Raw genomic sequence first — 12254 nt, 5'->3', positions numbered from 1 at the left:
ATTGCCCTCCAGTCTGGTGACAAGAGGGAAAACTCCATTTCAAAAAAAAAAAAAAAAAAAAGGAAGAAGAAGGGATGAGATGATGTTGAAGATGAAGCCCACAGCAGTAGGCCATCCATATCAATTTGTGAGGAAAAAAAAATTCATCTTGTTCATGCCCTCATTGAAGAGGACCAATGATTAACAGCGGAAACAATAGCCAACACCATAGACATCTCAAGTGGTTCAGCTTCCACAATTCTGACTGAAAAATTAAAGTCGAGCAAACTTTCCACCCTAAAGTTACCAAAACCATTGTACTTAGATCAACTGCAGACAAGAGTAGAGCTTCTGAAGGAAATTTTTCACAAGTGGAACCAAAATCCTGAAGCATTTCTTCAAAGAATTGTAACAGGAGATGAAACATGGCTTTCCCAGTACTATCCTGAAGACAAAGCACAATCAAAGCAGTGGCTACCAAGAGGTGGAAGTGGTCCAGTCAAAGTAAAAGCAGACTGGTCAAGAGCGGAGGTCATGGCAACAGTGTTTTGGGATGCTCAAGGCATTTTGTTTGTTGACTTTTTAGAAAGCCAAAACTCAATTAATATCTGTTTACTAAAAGAGTATTTTGAGAAAGTTAGCCAAAGCTTTAGCAGAAAAATGACTACAATAATGCTCCTGGCTCATTCCTCTTATCAAACCAAGGACAATTTTGTGAGAATCTCTAGGGGAAATTATTAAGCATTCACCTTCCAGTGCTGATTTAGCTCCTTCTGATTTCTTTTTGCTTCCTAATCTTAAAAAAAAAAAAAAAAAATCTAAAGGGCACCCATTTGTCTTCAGTTAATAAAGTAAAAAAGATTGCAATGACATGGTAAAATTCCCAGGACCCTTAGTTCTTTAGAGATGGACTAAAATAGCTGGTATCATTGCTTACAAAAGTGTCTTGAGCTTGATGCTGAGAAATAAAGTTTCTATTTATTATTTTTTATCTTTTAATTTCATTTTTTCCATGAACATTTTGAAGTGCTTTCATATATGCAGCACAAAGTAGTGGTTGGTTTCACTTAAAATGCTTTAGTCTGATAAATGTTCCAAATAAGAAAAATAAAAAAAATGTTTCTACTAAGTCTGTTTAAAGTGTGTGACTGCATTGTTTAATGATAATAAATCTAGAGGTCAAAATGCTTTTCAATCACTAATAAAATTATAATGTCTTCACTGACAATACAGGAATCACTCAAATTTACCAAGAAATGTGGGAAACTTTTAAGAATAACTAATAAGCATATCAAGTGAGTTCAATGTGCTTACTTCAATAATACAGGACAAAATATGAAAACTATTATTTTTTCTGAATTGTTCATTTCTTTGTATAATTTTCTAATGAAGATTATTCATTTATTGCTAAATATAATCATATCATTGTATCATAATTAAATGCACAAATGAGAAAAAACAGCTTTGTTAGTCTCTACATAAAAATTATTCTTTCAGAAAATGTTGTCACTGTTATTCACAGTCCTACACAGGTAACATCTGAAACCTGTATTTTGGCTTCTGTAATTATTATTTATTATTGAAGTGATAATAATCTAAAATTACCTCATTTGAAAGAGAAAAACATCCTAGACCAAACTTATTTTTAAAAACAGTTACACTGTTTTGCTAGAAATATGCTAATTTGTTAGATTAGTAGCTCTCAACTGAGGATGACTTCACACCCAATAGGGCATTTAGGGATGTCTGGAGACATTTTTCATTGTCTCAACTGAGGGGAAGGTGCTACTGATATCTAGTAGCTAGAAACCAGGCATCCTGCTCAACATCCTGCAATGCACAGGACAGCCCCTCACAAAAAAGAATGATCTGCCCCCAAATGTCAATAGAGCTGAGGTTTAGAAACCCTACTACAGATAAAATTGTTTCCCAGTTTAATCTGTGCAACAAGGCAAGAAGCACACAATTCAAAATGGTGTGAAGAGAATCCCTGTTTAGAGAGTATATAATGGTTTACCAAAGGGATTTTTCTTTTTCTTTCTTTTTTTTTTTTTTTTGAGATGGAGTTTCGCTTTTGTTGCCCAGGCTGGAGTGCAATGGCATGATCTCGGCTCACCCTCCACCTCCTGAGTTCAACCAATTCTCCTGCCTCAGCCTCACGAGTAGCTGGGATTACAGGCATGTACCACCACGCCCAGCTAATTTTGTAGAGACAGGGTTTCTCCATGTTGATCAGGCTGGTCTTGAACTCCTGATCTCAGGTGATCCGCCCACCTCAGCCTCCCAAAGTGCTGGGATTACAGGCGTGAACCACTGCACCCAGCTGGGATTATTTTTTTTCTATGGAAAGTGGAATTTAAATTACCCCTTCTTGCTATTGTTGGCACCTCACAAGGCAGGAAACACAATAGAAGGTTGAGGGGAACATGTACTTTGATATTGACTCAAAGTAATACCTTCACTATAAAACAGGAATTACTTGACATGCTAAGAAAAACCCATCACAGAAATCAATACAGCTAAAGCTTGAGTGAATCTGAGTAACTCTTTTTCCCTCAATGTGAAAAGTAAGTGGTAGCCTGTATTGCTTAGGAAGCACTATTAAAAACCAATCTTTTAACAGTCTTAAGTAAACGTTTTCATTTTCCACAAAACTAAATGATGGTGCAGTAATATGATTGTTTACAGCTGCAAATGCCTCATCATGAACTAACTTGTTAAACTTTGAGTAAAATTTTTCTTCAATGGCTTACAGTAAAATAAACGCATTTTTAAAATTATTTCATTAAATAATGCCATGGTAGATCGCTTAGTTAAATCATGTCATAGACTTGACCCAATCATCCACTGATTACATGATAAGTACACATTAAATCTAAAAAAAAAAAAAACCTACATCCCTAAATACAAATTACTTTATAATTTTACATTAGGGAGTAGCACTGTATAAGTTACTAATGTTTTGCCCCACCCAAAGGAAAGAAAAATAGAAAACTTCATGCTAGGAAGGAAAAAAACGTTTCCTATGTGTTTAATTTTCCTAAGTGCCCAAGATATTCTTTACATTACATGTCATCAACACTTAAGGAGAAAAGTGTCAAGTTTCTGAATGGGGTAGTAAAGAGGAGCTGAGGTAAGAAAAGGACATATGACATTCATTCCTGCTAAGAAAGAAAAGAAAATCTTGCTCACACATTTCATTTTAAGGACTTGTAAGGGGGAAAAAAAGTTTCTCTAAAATTTCAAATAATACAAAACAAAACATATTAGTCATTCACTTTTTAGTATGCATTACTTTAATCAGATTGTTTTGTTCTAAGGCCAAACTAAATTCAGCCCTTTAAAGACTGGAAAATATTTGATGTTGCTGGATGTTTTGCAAACTATCAAATAATTTTGGAATGTTGAACACCTATGGGAAGGGCATACTGAGTACCATAATCCAGAGGGATGTTGTCAAAGATAGGTGAGTAAAGAGGCATTTGAATACTAGCAATAAGCCAAAAAACATCACTCCTCTCAAACACAGATATTGTGGGTTCATTTAGTGACTATTACCATGCCCTCTATTGGTGCCAGGGATGTAGGGGCTCAGGTGAAAGGATATGAAAAAGCCAGGTCTGAGTCTGGCTTCACAATGGTACCTGGGAATTTGGGGGCAAACATAACCTGCTTTTGAGTGTAATCATGTGCTACAGAGGAATGTAGATGGGTTTATCAAAACAAAAGGCCTGGTTATTCATTCACAACAGGCTTGGTGACTACAGAAGTTATCCCAAGTCTTTGATTATTCTACTCCATTACAAGATACTTTACAGGGTTTTAAAGGTACGTTACAGGTACTTTACAGGCCAAAGCATTAACACAGACATTGCTGATTTAGTGAGCATCTGGCCTGCTTCTCTGACATGCATTTATATGGAACCCTTTCAAACAATATTCAGTGATAGTTCATATTGAATCCTTCATGTCACAAGAAAATCACTTTTTTGGTAAATTATTTTGTTTTGGTATTAGATTGGTGTTAATTTTTCTCATTTCATTGTGAAGGAAGATAAAATGTTGTCTAAAGTCATTTCTGAACTTTGCACATTCATCTCCAAACATCTGAGCATTATTATTCTGTGTGGGAGATACAGTTATGGTATAGGAAGGTATACCAGTGACTAGTGGACCAGTGTAGGGCTGGAGAGGGTGGGGAGCACTAATGGAGTCATGCTGAAGTCCAGATGGGGAAGCCAGCCTCAGATAGATTCTAATTCAGATGCAGCATTTATTGAGTAATTTGGGAGCAAGTTACCTACATGGCTCAGTTTTAAAATGGGGATAAACATCTCACTCTACTAGGATTTTTGTGAAGTTGACAAAGATTCTATGTGAATGCATGATGAGTTCTTAGAAACCAGTAACAGTTAACTGAATTCAGTGCCTGACCACTACCACTCTCTTCTGCCACGTCTCAGGGTACTCTGCCACACTGGCTAAAATCCAAAGGATTCCTACTAATTCTGTCAAGGATTAATGAGTACAAGTGTCTTCCCTTGCAGAACTGCTAGTCTATCCTCATAGTTGTTGAGAATTTCTGGGAAAATCTTTGTTTCTGCAGCTTGTTTGAGGTATTTTATTTTTTCACCACCAAAAACTTTTCAGTAAAACTTATTTCTAAGTGTAGAGATATCTTTGTGTCCCAAAGTTGCTAAAGGGCACCTGAAACCTTGCTGTACAAAAATTCTAATTTCAACTTAATTTTCAATACATTCAATCCAAAGACTATTAACTCATGTAGCTAGATCACTCTTCAGACAAAATAACTGAATGTTATAATCAAAACCTTCCAGAGTTACAAAAAAATCTAATTCTGCAAAAGACAATCAATGTAATAATTACAGAGATTATGGTGACTCATTAGAAGAGGTAAGTGCTAGAAAGGAGCTTTATCTCTAAATAGCAGCCCTATCATCTCTGCAATTCGACTAATCCCATTACACCTACACAAGAACAAATCTCAAATTTTAATAATAAATTTCATGAAGGCTACTGAACCTGGGCAATGTTGGCACCAGCATTATGAGATTATAGGAAGTTCCTGAACCTGGTGCTAGAGAGGTGATTCATCAGCTCTCTGTAAGATGGTAAAGATTTTATGGATCAACATGGGAGTAGGCATTTTTCAATAATTCAAAAGCCTGGCTTGGGTATTCAACAGTTTGACATACTTAGCTGCAGCAGCAGCCACAGTTTGTTTAGCCAGGGGCAACATGTAAGAGTGATAAATTAGAAAATGTCAAGCCATTCTTTCCCTCACCTGCCTGACTTTAAGTAATTAATGACCGCTGTTTAAATGAATTGATTAGTTTAATAATTGAAAAATTCACGATGCTACCCTTATTTCTGTTATTTCTCCCATCTCCTTCTAACAAGTTGTTCAAGAATTGTATCTCTGTTAAAGTACAATCACGTGTCACTTAATGATGAGGATATATCCTGAGAAAAGTGTCATTAGGTGATTTCATTGTGAACATCACAGAGTGTATTTATGCAAACACCTAAGCATTATCATTCAGTGTGGCAGATATCCAAAAAGTTATATACAAAAAGGTACAGAAAGGCTTACCAGTGACCTAGTGGACCACGAAGTGAACATCACAGCATGTACTTACACAAACCTACTACACACCTAGGCTAGATGGTACAGCCTATTGCTCCTGTAATACAGACCTGTACAGCATGTTACTATACTAAATACTGTAGATAAGTGTAACACACTAGTATTCATGTATCTAAACACATCTAAACATAGAAAGGTACAGTAACAATACGGTATTATAATCTTATGAGACCACTGTTGTCTATGTGGTCCATTATTGACAGGAACATCCTTATTTGAAACATGACTGCATATTAACAAGCAGATTCCAGCCACCATTTTACAATAACAACAACAACCACATGCACAACAGCAAAAGCTAACAATTTTTTAGCATTGACTACATGCCAGCTACTGTTATAAGCACATCTCAAGGTGCTACACCAAGCTGGTGAGGCTGGGGGATGTCAGCAATGGGGTCAAAGGATGCAAAGCCTCAGAAAGGAGGAAAACATTTGATTTTGTTTGAGATCTGCTGCACAGCATGTCGAATAAAGCTAATAACTGAGTACTATACATTTCATAATTACAGAGAGTAACTTTCAAATGTTCTAATCACAAAAAAGATTAAATATTTGGGATGGATATGTTAATCAGCCCGATTTAATCATTCCACATTGTATTCAAAATTCAAAACATCACTTTTTTACCAAATAAATACAATTATAATTTATTAATATATAATTTAAAAAATTCTGAAAGCCCATTAGATTTCTCAAGGGTTAATGAGATGCACGTGGGTCTTAGAACTCCAGAAAGCATAGCAACTATCTCCTTGGCATCTCTAAAGAACATGGTCTTGAAAACCACATAAACACAATCTTTTACACATCCCACAAATATTAACTGAGGGCTTCCTTTGTGCCAGGCATAGAGCTCTATGTTCTAGATGTGCTTACTCATCTAATCATCACGACACCACCATTGCTCCCGTTTCACAGATATTTAATAGAAGGGTGGAGAAACTTGCTCATAGACCCCCAGTAAGAAGGTGGCAGAGTCAAAATGAAGAGAATAGATTTGGCAATCACTGGAGTCACTCGGTGAATGGTGCCATCATCTCGGCACCCAACTAGAAAGTTGCAGGATGCCTCTCTCCCTTTTCTCTCTATTCTCATGGCTGTTAGAATAGTGCCTGGCACATGTTCAGCATGTTAGAATAATTTTGTTGGGACTCAGAAAACAGTATCTCAAAATGAAGACTGCTGCTGAGCATCTTCAGAAGCAAAAGTTTCTCTCTGACCTTCTCCTGTCCTCCTGTCTCTCAGTCCCATTTTGCCCTGATGTTAGTCATAGAAACTAGAATTCCTTTCCCCCAAGATAGGTCATAAAAATCAGAACCCCTTTTCCCAAAAGTCAGTCATAAAACCTAAAATGTTCTATGTAAAAACTGGCCATGAAGAAATGATCTGACCTACCTTGTTTGACTGTAGATCCTAAGACTCCTGTTCTAAACAGGGTCTTCCCTCACACCAAGAATGAAGAAATGCTTCTCAGAGAGGCCAAGAAGAATCTAGACAGACAGGCCTTGCTGGATTTCCCCCACTCAGTTCATTAGCATTTAAATCAGACCCTTTCTGTCCAATCACATTTCTACATGGCTGTCCACATGTTGTTGAACCTAAGCATAAAAATGGACAATTGTCCATTTTTCCCTGTATGTTAGGTATTCATTCCAAGCTCCCTGTGTATACAAGTTAAATAAATGTGTATGCCTTTTCTTCTATTAATCAATCTGCCTCATGCTAGTGTATTTTCAGTGACCCTTTAGGGCGCAAAAGGGAAGTTTCTTCTTGACTCCCTTACAGTTAGTAAACGAAATAGGTAAAACACATGAGCCAACTGCTCCCACTAAATGAGTAAAACTATGCTTAAGATACAGGCAGAATAAACACAAGGCTCTGTGAGTTGCAAAGTGAAGGCATTTAGTCAGGCCCACTAACCAAATTCTCTATGTGAATTCAAATGCTATAGATCTGTTGCTGATTTACTGTGTGTTATTCTTCTTTACTGGTTTTGGAGGTCTGAGACCATCACAAAGAGGCTCTTGTGGTCTATTCTTGGCATCTCACAATGTTGTCATGGGTAAGATAACTGATAACTGTTTGTTGATTAGACTTTCCTGGGCAATATAACTGATTACAGAGAAATCATAGCCATAACTGGCTATGTTTACTTTAAAACTGTGAAACTATGTATAAACAACTAACAAAATGGAGCATATTGCTAAATCAATGAGAGCAAAGTACCTAAGTCCAAGACTATTTTCAAATGATATGTTTACCTTCTCACACTAATCTATTCATTTTCATTCTTTGATTAGATTTTAAAGGTTTAGATCAAGTGTGGTTCTCACAAAAACTAGACATATTACTTCCACCTAGTGACCCTCTTGCCGCTATATTTTTCCCACCATCTTCATGAACAAGCTCCTTTTAGATCCATCCCCCAGAAATATGCTTTCTCTGAATAATCAAATTATTCAATCTCTTTTTGTACATTCTGCTCAGGGCTTCTCTATGATGTCTGACTCGCTCTGGTATTTTAGGTGCTGATGAATCTTAGAGATGCACACATATATTCTCACTCATTTGCAACTTTTTTCTTGATGCAAACAAACACAAAGCAAACAAATATGTTCTAGAGGGCACATACATTCCCTTATTCACAGTGTAGGACCACAGGGTACAGACAGCAGAAAGTCATGTGGTTTGGCTTGCTGGTAATACCGGAGATCTTCATCCCTATGCTTTGTGAAGTGGATACATCAAAGTGCCTCTCTTTCAAGATGGTTTGACTCAAGTTCATGTTGAGAAATGCATTTTAGACTAAACTTTTTTATTTTGAGATAATTGTAGATTCACATTCATCTGTAAGAAAAAATATAGAGCCATCTCCTATACTCTTCTCCCAGCTTCCCCCAGTTGTAACATCTTTCATGACTATAGTATAATGTCACAGCCAGGAAACTGATATTGATTCAACTATCTTATTTAGAATTCACAAGTTTTACATGTTCTCATTTATGTGTGAATATGTGTATGTGTATTTAGTTATATGCAATTTTATCACATAGGTGTCTTTGTGTGACAACCACAATAGTCAGGACACAGAACAGTTTCATTGCCACAAGGATTCCTCATGGTATCCTTTTACAGCTATTTGCACCTTCCTCTCAACTCATCATCTTCTTAAATCTAGCAACCACTAATCTGCTTTCCATATTCAATGAAAAGAGGATGTCCAACTGGGCAGAGGTAACATCCAGCAGGAGACAATTACACATTCATTGAAGAGGATGCTCAGATAAAGTACAGTTACCTTCTCCACTGAGAAAAGTAAGGCTATGGCATCAGTAGAAAATTATGTTCTTTATTCTTAAATAAATCCACGTAGGATGGGGCTTGATATACTTTGGCTGTGCTCCCACCCAAATCTCAGCTTGAATTGTAGTTCCCATAATCCCCACATGTCATGGAAGGACCCAGTGGGAGGTAATTGAGTCACAGGGATGGTTACCCTCATGCTGTTCTCGTGACAGTGAGTTCTCATGAGATTTGATGGTTTTATAACGGGCTTTTGCCCCTTTTGCTCAGCAATTCTCCTTGCTGCTGCCATGTGAAGAAGGACTTGTTTACTTCCCCTTCCATCACGATTGTAAGTTTCCTGAGGCCTCCACCACCATGCTGAACTGTGAGTCAATGAAACCTCTTTTCTTTATAAATTACCCAGTCTCCAGTACGTCTTTATTAGCAGCACGAAAACGGACTAATACAGGGTAGATGGTCAATCTAGCAGTAGAATGGGAGGAAAATCTAGGTTAGTTAAAAATCTTTGTGCATAAGGAAAATAACAGCATGAAAAAGTAGAAGAGATAGCCTTTTCTTTTTCTTAATAAGACAGGAAAAAGCACCTTTTATTGTCCTTGCTGCAGTGGCAGCAGACTCATTAGTTTTCATAAAACACAATTTCTGCAATATGGTCTGTTGATAACGTTGCTCCATCATGGGAGGACAAACTTGAGGCTGACTGTTAATGACAGAACTAGGTCTTCTCTCAAAGCCTCTAATGTGTGCTATTTCTCATGAAGAACCCCTGACACCATAAGATGCTTCAGTTAAAGCTTCTGAAATATTGCAGTGGTATAATTGACAGGTTTGTTGGTGTTATGAGTTTCTCACACATGTAAACCCTTTCGGAAAAGTTGGAGATAAAAAGATAGGGGAGAGTTTGGTTTAGAGTCACAAAGTTCCAGATACCAGCCACAGACGCCTCTGCCCAGTGTCGCTACATGTTCTTTTCTAAGAAATGCATTCAATCACCCCGTATTATGCACTGTGATTGAAGAAAAAAGATCTACTCACCACCATCTACCCTCCCTTATTTATCCTCCATGTGAAGCTCATGGTAGCAGCAGCTGAAGACAGAAAAGTTGTATCTGTTTTCTCACACCAGGGACATTACTTGGTGACCTGGTGAATGGCATAGGCAAGATTATCCATGTTACTGGAGGTGCTCCCTGCCACAGGGATGCAGCCATCCTTTGTCATATAGATGGAAAACTCCTCGGTTAGCTTCTCCACCTGTTCAGGCTTTAGCCTTGTGAAACAAAGCATGCGAATTTAGTCAGTCATGTGTTGTCAGATGCGCGAGGAACTCTCCTTACTGCAGTTGGAGATCAGCTGAGTCTGCATGCTAATAATGCAGTTGGCCATGATTTTCACTTCTTGCAACTATTGTTTTCACAAACCCAGGCTGCTCAGAATGGTAGAGGCAATACAGGCCCCATTGAGAGAAGGGTTGGAATACATGGGACAGATCAGGATCTTCAACTGACTCCACTCTTTTGGTTTCATTCACTGTCTTTGCAGATCACAGTGAAGGCTCCCATATGCTGACCATATAAAGCCCATGTTCTTGGCATATGATTGACAGAGACAAACATTAATGCTCCGTTCAATGAAGTTGCACAGAGCCCAGGTATCCTTGTTACCGTCACCACTGGCAAAGTCTTGGTAGACCATATCAAAGAATGCAGAGATTCTTTTCCTTTGCCACTATTATTATTTCCTTCCACTGCTTTGCATGAGGTTCCCAAGCATGCAGGAGAAGAGCACTTTGCTCTGGTATTTTTGAAATGTCCTCCATAGCTCCCGTGAAGTCAAAACTGCAAGTCTTGGGGTCATAGTATTAATAATCTTGTAGTTGCATGCCAGCTGCCCTGAAGATTGGTGTGTGATTTCCCCAGGGTGGTTTGGGCCGAAAGACATCTCTGTCTTCAAAAATTTTGAAAATCTTTGCATAAAACTGGCTCCAACCCTTAAGGCCCTAGTTCCAGAAATGATTCTCACAGTGACAGACTAGCCCCTTTTCAACACTTTGCTCTTCTCACCCAAGGCTAGTTCTGTAGATGCCTTGCAAAATTCAGCTTGTCCCCCAAAGGGCAAGTATTCCTTGTCTAAATTTTTTAAAAAATTATATTTTAAGTTCTGGGGTACATGTGCAGAATGTGCAGTTTTATTACATAGGTATACACATGCCATGGTGGTTTGCTGCACCCATCAACCCATCACCTACATGTTCCCCTCCCTATGTCCATGTGTTCTCATTTTTCAGCTCCCACTTATGAGTGAGAACATGTGATGTTTGGTTTTCTGTTCTTGTGATGGTTTGCTGAGAATGATGGTTTCCAGCTTCATCCATGTCCCTGCAAAGGACATGAATTCACCCTTTTTTATGGCTGCATAGTATTCCATGGTGTATATGTGCCACATTTTCTTTATCCAGTCTATTATTGATGGGCATGTGAGTTGGTTCCAAGTCTTTGCTATTGTCTAAATTTTTTACAGTAATCTAACTGGGTCTCTTATCATCCCAGTAGGCACCAACTCCCAGATTCATCTTTTTGCTATTGATGTCCCTTTTAAAGGCTTTTGTGATGCCCAGGATGGGATCTGGAGGTCTCATTTCCACATGGGCCCACAAGGAGCTGGCTCTGGCAGAGGTCATGGTGGGGAGGCCTAGGTAAAAGGTGGCAGCGATCCCCTAGAGGACACGGCTGGAGTGGAGCAGGGAAGGGCCATGATGGACCTTGAGAGCACAGTGGGTAGACACAGGACAAAGTAGAGGGCAAGAGGGCACAGACCCAGGGGGCATGGGCTCCTGCTGAAGGTTTTGTTCTTGTTTTGCATTATAAGACCTCCACAGCGGAGTGAAAAATGAAGTCAGTTCTCTGCATATTTTGAATTAAAGCTTGCACAGGTGTTTCAGCCTGCTAAACAGTTCAGTCTGGAATATTTCAGCTTTGAATTATTCAAATAATTATTTTAAAACTATTTTAATATAATTTAGCACACAGAGAATGCCTCTGTGTAAAGTAAGTGGTGGTAATTTAAAATAACTAATGATCATAATTATTGGAATCCAGTCTCCTGGGCATTTTCTACTTCATAATTTACAGGGAGCCTATGAGAGTTCAAACACACTGTATTTTTGCCAAAGGAGCCTCATGCTTTGTCTGCATTTTATGGCTTCCTTTGCACCTGGAGCAGCTATTTTAGGACTGTCTAGACAATCACCCCAGCTTTAAAGGTCTTTTCCTTTCTTTTCACATAGTCACTGAGCATGA

General features: G+C 38.2%; 1 protein-coding gene and 1 pseudogene across 1 annotated transcript in view; both read right to left on the bottom strand.

Moving 5' to 3' along the window:
• Window positions 1-12254, bottom strand: part of ARHGAP6 (Rho GTPase activating protein 6) — a 531128-nt gene that overhangs the window by 192534 nt on the left and 326340 nt on the right. The window lies entirely within an intron of this gene.
• On the bottom strand, window positions 10087-11782 carry LOC117078410 (annotated as a pseudogene).

The sequence above is a fragment of the Trachypithecus francoisi genome, unplaced genomic scaffold (assembly GCF_009764315.1).
Source record: "Trachypithecus francoisi isolate TF-2019V2 unplaced genomic scaffold, Tfra_2.0 Lachesis_group6, whole genome shotgun sequence".
Taxonomy (NCBI): Eukaryota; Metazoa; Chordata; class Mammalia; order Primates; family Cercopithecidae; genus Trachypithecus; species Trachypithecus francoisi.
Note: the sequence above shows the minus strand (reverse complement) of the source record. Positions and strands in the feature narration are given on the sequence as shown.